Genomic DNA, 8237 nt, shown 5'->3' with positions numbered 1-8237 from the left:
ATTCAGATCCAGTTTTCTTCTTCTGGAACTTCTTTGAGGACTTTCCCTTCTTTGGGTAACCTTGATGGATTTAAGGAGCACAGACAGCTCCAATCTGAGTGGTATTTCTACATGGCTAATGTCACTGGGGCTGTCTTCAGTGTCCATCCACATTGTGACATGCATCAGTCCTTCATTCACTTCTTCACAGTGAATAAACATAAGAACATTGACCCCTTAAAACATTTCAGGTACACAGTTCTCTGGCCTTAGATGAATTCCCATGGTTGTACATCATTCTCCAGAACTTTCTCATTCTTCCCGAGGGAGACTGTGTGCATGAAACACCACCTTCCCACTCCCCTTTCCCTTGGCCCCTACAGCTGCATACAAAATTGTGTGTCTGGATACTTCATATAAGTGGAATCATACAGTATCTGTCCTTCTGTGACTGGCAGATTTCACTCAGCATAATGACTTCCGGGTTCAACCTGTGTTGTAGCCTGTGTCAGAACTCCCTTTGTTTTTAAGGCTGAATCGTGTTCCGTTGCGTATGTACCACATTTTGTTTATCCATTCATCTGTCAGTGGACGCTTGGGTGGCTCCACCTTTTGGCTGTTGTGAGAAATGCTGCTCTGAATATGGGTACTTGTACTTTCAATTTTGGGGAGGCTGCAGTGGAATTCTGTGTTTAATATTTTAAGCAACCACCCATATTTTTTTCCCACAAATGAACCATTTTACTTTATTCCTTCATAGGGCAGAACAAGATTGCGACTTGTGGATCTACCTCCTTTTGTTTATCTTTTTCCCCATGGGTGGACGTGGTTGTTGGGATTCCAATAATTCTGATGTTGGAACATTTCATGGCATCATTTATTTCCCTAATTCTGCTTTCATGGCTTCTAAGCTGTTTGTTCCAGGCTTCCTCCTGATCCTTTTTCTCTATCTGTTTGTCCTCCAGATCACTAATTTTGTCTTCTGTCTCTGTTACCCTAGCTTTTAGAGAATTTAGATTAGATTGGAACTCATTGAGAGCATTGTTAACATCATCCCTGGTGACCCTAATCAATTCCATTTTGTCATCCAAGGCTTTCTCCAACCTAGCTATTGCCTGGATAATTGTTAGCTTTTTGAAGGCACATCGTCTGGGCTATTTGAGGACCCAAAACCACGGGCCTGTGGCCTGGAGGGGTTCTGAGCAGAGCTGGTGGGATGAGAGGGCTGCAAGGCACAGAGGCAGGTTTGCAGAAAGCTGTCTGGGGTCCCCAGCCTCATACCATTTTTGAATCAAAGCCCCAAGGTGTTTAAAGTGCCAGCAATGTTACAGCATGGTCCAGAAAATCACATGTCTCTGTGAAGCCAACACCACCTAAACTACTGACCATTTCTTGTCACTTGAGCTGAGTACAAAGGGTTGGGAGTTGCAGCTTGAAGGGAGGTCCTGGGCCAGATTTGTGTTTGGGGACACAGGCCATCCAGACAAGCTTGTGCTGAGCCTGAGAAAGGGGCCTGTGTGGAGACCCCAGCTGCAGGCCCTGCTGTCCGCTGATGTTCCTTCAGCCTGCCCCAGTGCCCCTGCTGCCGGGGGAGTGCCTGCCCCCTCCTCTCTGTGGAGGACTCTCTCCTGCACCAGCCGTGCCCCTCCCCTGCCAGTCACTCCAGCCTGCTGCCTGGGATATCCAAGGGACTCCAGCTCTGGGGACAGACCCAGGGTAGGGGGATGTGGTTTCCCAGCAGACCCGAGTGCCAGGCCTCCATGGTGCTCACTCTCCTTCCGTGGGCTCCCTGGGCCTAACTCTTCCTCTGCTCAGGGACTGTCCTTGGCCACATGGTGGGACTGGGAGCAGGTTGTCTGGACCTTCTGGACTTGTGCCTCCATGGCTATGACATGGGCACAGGCTGACCTCACAGGCTTGTCAGAGGGGACCCAGTGCAGGAAGATGCAGGCCACTGCAAGGGAGATGCAGGCTGGGGCAGGGAAGGGGGAGTGGCAGGGACAGGAACAGGTGTGGCAGCATGGGTTGGGGCAGGGGAAGGGGCAGGGACAGGAGCAGGAACTGTAGCAGGAGCAGGGGCTGGGGCAGGGGTAGGTACCAGCTCTTCTGGGACAGCGTCAGGCTCTCCGTGGGCAGGTGCCTGGTCAACTGCTGCGTCCTGGTCTCCTGCTGAAGTCTCTCCAGGCACCATCCCCCCACCTCTAGAGCTGTGGATGGAGTCAGGGCCAGCTCTAGCTCTTCAGAGCTAGACCCAGGACACCAAGCACCCACATTCCAGAGACAGATCCACGCCCAGTTCATTTCATTGGAGACCCTTGAATTAGGAACATGTTTGCATGCCTTTGCAGAGACAGAGTTCAGCCCAGTGCCTCCCAGAGAAGCTATAGCCAGGAGGGAACCCTCACCAGGACATCATCCTGACTACAGTCCACCTGCTGGGTGCTCTGAGCCCAGTCCTTGCTCGTGGCCCCACACCAGCCTCTGGGGTCTCTTGCCTATGGGGCCTGGCACCAACCCATCCCCAGACACCCACGTACACCCAGCCCTGGCCTTCTCACTCTCAGGCTCAGCTCTGTGGGCTCCGGGTGCTGGACCACAACCCAGTGTAATACCACCAGGGACAGTAGCCTGGGCAGTGTCAGAGGCCTTCCCAGGTAGTCCCCAGTCCCTGCTCCTGGAGAGCCCCCTATGGTCACTCCCTGTGTCTGGGACATGGAGCAGGTGTCCTCCAGCCTCCTCCCTATTTCATCATCCCTGGTGTCCTGCAAAGACAGGGACTGATACCCGGCCTGGACACATCAGAGCCCTGCCTGGCCATCTTCACTGTCCTCCTGCCCAGTCCCCAGCTCCTCTCAGATCAGACACAGACCTGTTTGTGCACAGCCCACACTGGGACAGGGGCCCATACCTGCAGGACACAAGATAAACCCTGGGGAGAAGCTCACAGGCCCCCGCACCTTATCTCACCCAGCCAGCCTTGACCTGGGGTGTGAACATGATCTGCCTGCCAGGCATCTGACTCCTCATCAACTTGCTCTTGAATGGGGTGGGTGCACCCCACGTGAGCCTTCTTTACACACACACACACACACACACACACACACACACAGGGAGGGGACCTGGGTGCCCAGGTTGGATCAGAGCCTATAGAGCTGGGGGCTGGCTCTGGGCCTCATGGTGTCACCTTTCTGTCCTTTTGGCCAAATGGCCAGAGATCTCACGGAGCCCTGACACAACATCCCCAGAGAGGGAAAGTGTTTGCAGAATGCCTTTCCTGCCTGCAGCCTCCAGACTTTGGGATGCAACATGTAAACATGTTCTTCATTTGAGGATCTCCAACGAAATGAGCTGGGCAGGGGGCTATCTCTGAAATGTGGGTGCCTGGTTACCTGTGTTCCAAATTCTGTTAGGCTCCGTTGTCAGGGAAGTGAGGTCACCACTACCTGGGGTCCACTTACCTGACTTCCTCCTCACACAAGAGCCCCCCTAAGGGCCTCCCACCCCCAGGTGCTCCATGTTCACCCTCTACCCCATCCATACAGTGACACCCACACAACCCACCCACAGCCCACACGAGGCCTGGGTGCAGCTGGTGTCCCCTCTGTGAGGACACAGAGCTGGGTTCAGACTGGGTTCTTGCTCATGCACAGGAGTGTGACCCTGGACAGACCCTGTGCCTCTCAGGGCCTCCCCAGGCTCCCATATGCACAGTGGGGTCTTCTGGCTTCTACTTCTAGGACACCATCAGGGGTAGGACCTCTGTGTTCCGTACCTGCTATCACAGGAGGCTGGTACATGCACTTGGCAATGCAAGGATGAGTTGGGGGGCTGAGCAGGGCTTGGAACACAGCTTAGAGGGGCCTGGATCTGCTCCGGGGTCCAGGCAAAGCCACCCTCCTTCTGCCTGTCTCCCAGCCCCAGCGGGAAGGTTGCAGTTGAATTAATTCTCACCTTGTCTTCTTTCGACACAGGCTTTCAGGGGCTTATATTGGGTGTAAGCCCAGGTCCCAGGGCCTGGTCGTGTCCATGTGCTGGACAGTCCCCACAGTGGTTCCTGGCATTCCAGAATCCTGGTCACACATGCCTGTGGAATTCTCTCCCCCCCAGGGTGGATAGTCTGTGAGACTGTGCTCTAAGGAATAGAATGAAGCAACACCATGGGATGTTGTTTCCAACCTGATTGAAGGAAGTCGGTCACTTCTCCTGGTTCCCTCTCTTGTGTTCATTCTCTGTCTCTGCCTTCTTTGTCTCCCAGGAGCAGGACCTGGGGGCTCTGGGGGTGATGTGAGAAAGCTCAGAAGCCTCTCTTCTCCCCATTTCTCTCTCCTGTCCTGGTGCTTGTTTCCTTCCTAAGGCCTCCTCACTCTGACCAGAGCACTGACTCTGGAACCTCTTCCAAATGGGGACCCTGAGGCTGCAACAAGGAGGGTCCTGACCTTGGTCCCCAGACCAGTGGTCCAGTGCTGTGCCACATTCTGCAAACCCAGGTCATCAGGCCCCCAAGCCCCTAGGCTATCCTCTTCTCATAAGGACCTTGAGGGAGTACAAAGCATTTTCCCAGGACTGGGAGCACAGTGGGTCATGAATGGAGATCCAAGGCCAACAGACTTTTCTACAAGCCTGTGGGACCCTAGGGACACCCCATCTCTACAGCCCAGTTGACAGAAGAGTAAGCTGAGGCCTTTTGTGCTGTAGCCCCATCTAAACTTGGGGGAGTATCTCTTCCTACTTCCAGTAGCCCAGGATGGTGATGGACACCAGACCCCAGACCCTGTCCTCTCCCAGTGCCCTGGCAACCCTCCGGGCCCTTAGGGACCCCCTGACCAGTAGTCTGGCCTGTCTCCCCTCCCCAAGCTATGGATCTGGGTTCTTGTCAGGGGTCCTGATGCCCCTGCCCCATGGCCCAGCTATCTCCAACCTCTTTCTTCTTTCCCCTTGTCACCCACCTTGCTCCCAGGGTGTCCGCCCCTTCTCACCCCCAGCTGGGCAATTAGAGTGGTGTGCGTACGTGTGTGTGTGTGTGTGTGTATAGGGGTGCATATGCCTCTACCTGTCTGGGAATGCCCAAGGTCATGTCCCCACATGGGACAGGGTAGGTAGCTATCCCTGAGGATCTGAGGGGTTCTCACCCCCAAAGTGAACCTCATGGGAGGGTTGGGGCTGGCCTAGGACTGGGGAGCAGCTCCGCTTCTTGGACTCTGTATCCCTCATTTGTCCTGGGCCAGTCCCTGCCTCTCTTGACCCCAGGTTCCCAACTGTCCCTGAGGGTTGAACATGGAAATGCTTGAACATGGCCACTCCTCCGGGGGTAGATGGAGGATGGTGTAACAGGCACACAGGCCTCCCTCCTGAGAGAGCCAAGTATGCACAGGGAACTGCACACAGCACCTGTACCATGACCCAGACCCATGGAAGATGTGCACAAGACCCATGGCCCTGTACCTGGCCTGTCCCCTGTGTTCCCTCACCACCATCTAGTGCTCTGTGGCCCCAAAGTCCACTGAATCCCAGAATCATGCCCATCCCAGGCAGCAAGGCTCAGGGTACAAGGCCGGGTGGATTGGACATCTGGGGATGCAAAGGTCACTGAATAACCACCCCCCCCCCCAGCTGGCTGGGAATGCAGACTCCCTCCCAGGGTCCAGCTGAGTGCAGGGCTGGGTCAGAGGACCTGGAGGCAGCAATGGAGGCCAACTCAGGGCAGGGAGGAACAGTCCACTCCTTTCCCTTCTCCTCTTTGCCTTTTGCTTTGTCTTCCTGGTAGTATCCTGGGACAGAGGTCCACCCTGTCTGGATCCTGCAGGCTGCAACCCTGGCTGGAGTCAGAGGTGTGGGAAGGAGGACAGGAAGGAGGAGCTTACCACCAGGATGCCCGAGTATGGAGGATTTTGTTACTCTAATGAGGGACCCTGTGGGCATTTAGGGATTTCAGCCCTCTTTATGCATGAGCAGTGGCCCCAGGACTCAGCCCCTGGCCCATCCTTTACCCTCCACGAGGCCCCACATCTCTCCCAGCCCAGTCCTTGTCTGCAGCCAGTCCTCCCTCCGGCCCCAGGAAATCCAGCTGCTCTGGGAGGCTGTAAACTCATTACAAGCTGGAGCTGAGCCAGCCCTATGGAGCCTGGTTCCAGGTCCTGGAGCCGCACAGTGAGGAGAGTTATGCGGCACAGGGGCTGGGAGAGGGCAGAGTGTTGTGTGCTGGCCCCTAGGTCACTCAGACTCCAGCTCCCAGGCAGACTCCAGGAGGGAAACCAGAGTATGGCTCCTGTTAGCTCAGATGTGTTACTCTGTCCTGTAGCTACAGCCTGTCCTACCAGGTGCCCTCCCCTTCCTAGTTGGCCAGCAACACCCTCAGGGCTGAGAAGAACAGTCCATCATCCAGCTCAGGGGCCAGTGTGTGGCTGGGCAGGCAGGGGAGGGCTTGCTCTGGGCTCAGGGAGGCCCTGGCTGGGCTAATAGGGGCTCAGGAGGGCTGGCTTCCAGCCCCTCTGCTGACCAGCCCTGTGACTAGAGCCATTTTCCTCCCCTCTCTGGGCCTCACTGTCTGCCTCTGCATGATGTGGTGATGCTGAATGATCGCTCCCATGGCAGGAGCATGGGGGGTGCTGGTGATTGACCTAAGCTGGGCACAGAGCCTGGACTGCATAGTGCAGTGGGGGATGTGATCAGTGTGACCAGTGAGCATCCCTTGCCCCAAAATCCATCCAGGCTTTCCATGCAGCCATCAGGCCCCTAGGAGACCATACTCCTGACACCAGGTCCCTGTGTGTGGCTCTTCCTCAGCAGTGGACAGGGTGGGGACCATGGGACATGGGGCCAGCTCCTCCCTCCGAGCGCACAAGAGCAAGGAAGACTTTCCCTGGGGTACCCCAAGACCACGTAAGTGGGGAGGTGGCTGCCCCCAAACAGGACATTGAAATTTTGCTTCTGTTAGAACCTGAGCATTGGGGTTTGGTTCTTTCACTTGCTGGGCCAATGAGACACACACGCTCTCCATGACTCCTCCTTGAATAAAGAGATCTTGTAGGGTCCTGGGCATTCTGGACCTGTGGAGGGGAAAGGGGCCAGTCCCCTCCCTGGCTCCTGAAGGAGACCCATTCTCCCAAAGACATGGTCATTTCAGGTCACTATCCCGGGCCAGGATGGGAGATAGCCCCTCATGGCTCCCAACTCTGAGGCTGAGGGGGCCTTTCTCAGACAGAGCAATGTCCACTGAAAGCAGGGGCTTCAGAAATAACACCTGCCTGTACCAGGTCCTGCCCCAGGATGGTGGCTGCCTTCCCCAGCGCTGGAGGAAGAGGGACATCCTCTGCTTCTCTGGGTGGGGGTCATCTGACCCATGAGCAGGCCCTGGAAGGGTTCTAGTCTGTCTCTGGAAGTGCACAAGCATTGAGTGGGCCAATCACTGTCCACACATGAACATGGACAATGTGCTAAGGATGCACCAGAAATGATCCTGTGCAATGGCCTGCGGCGGGTGGGGCTGGCAGCTTCAGTGCCCTCCAGTGGGCTCCCTTTCCCTGGATGGGAATCCACCTGGTCTCTGTCCTCAGAGCTCCCTTCCTGGTGGTTTCACGACCAAGGGAGGGACTGTGGCATGGCTTAGAAGGCTCCAGTCCAGCCTCCCCGCTTTTGCACACATTACTGCTCCCCAAGAAGCAGGGGCTGCTGCTCCCACATGCCCCATGCAAGGCTGCTTTAAGGCACTCATTCCCTCAGGCCTCATTCACTCATCCACTCAGGCCCAGCCACTCTGGCTCTGTCACATACATGGTGGCCACGGCTGACTGGCTGGGCCAGGAGTCCTAGGAGAGCTCTCCTTTCCCAGGATCAGGGTTCATATTCCTGGCCAGAGAAAGAAGTCCCATCTGTCCTCTGCTAGAGAAGGTGAATTCTTGGGCCGGGTGGCCCTCAGGTGCCTGAGGACATGGGGGTCCCCTGGAGAGAAGGGTGACGGGCACCCCTGTCTGAGAAAACAGTGAGCAACACCCATCCCAGGTCACAGGTGCACCCATCACCTAGCAGTGCTCGTACTCAGACGCACCCCGGGAAACTGGCACAATTTTTCACAGATGTCTTTTCAGGACTGTTCAGAACAGCGGTGGTGGAAAGAGCAGGGAATGCACCAATACTAATACCCAAGGAGATGGATGATGGCTCAGTCAGTAAAACTGCTGACTCTTGATTTTGGCTTAGGATGTGATCTCATGGTGTGGGATCGAGCCCCACGTAGGGTCTGTGTTCAGTGCAGTGTGGGC

The sequence above is a fragment of the Lutra lutra genome, chromosome 2 (assembly GCF_902655055.1).
Source record: "Lutra lutra chromosome 2, mLutLut1.2, whole genome shotgun sequence".
NCBI lineage: Eukaryota > Metazoa > Chordata > Mammalia > Carnivora > Mustelidae > Lutra > Lutra lutra.
The sequence above is the reverse complement of the archived record's forward strand: the minus strand, read 5'-3'. Positions refer to the sequence as shown.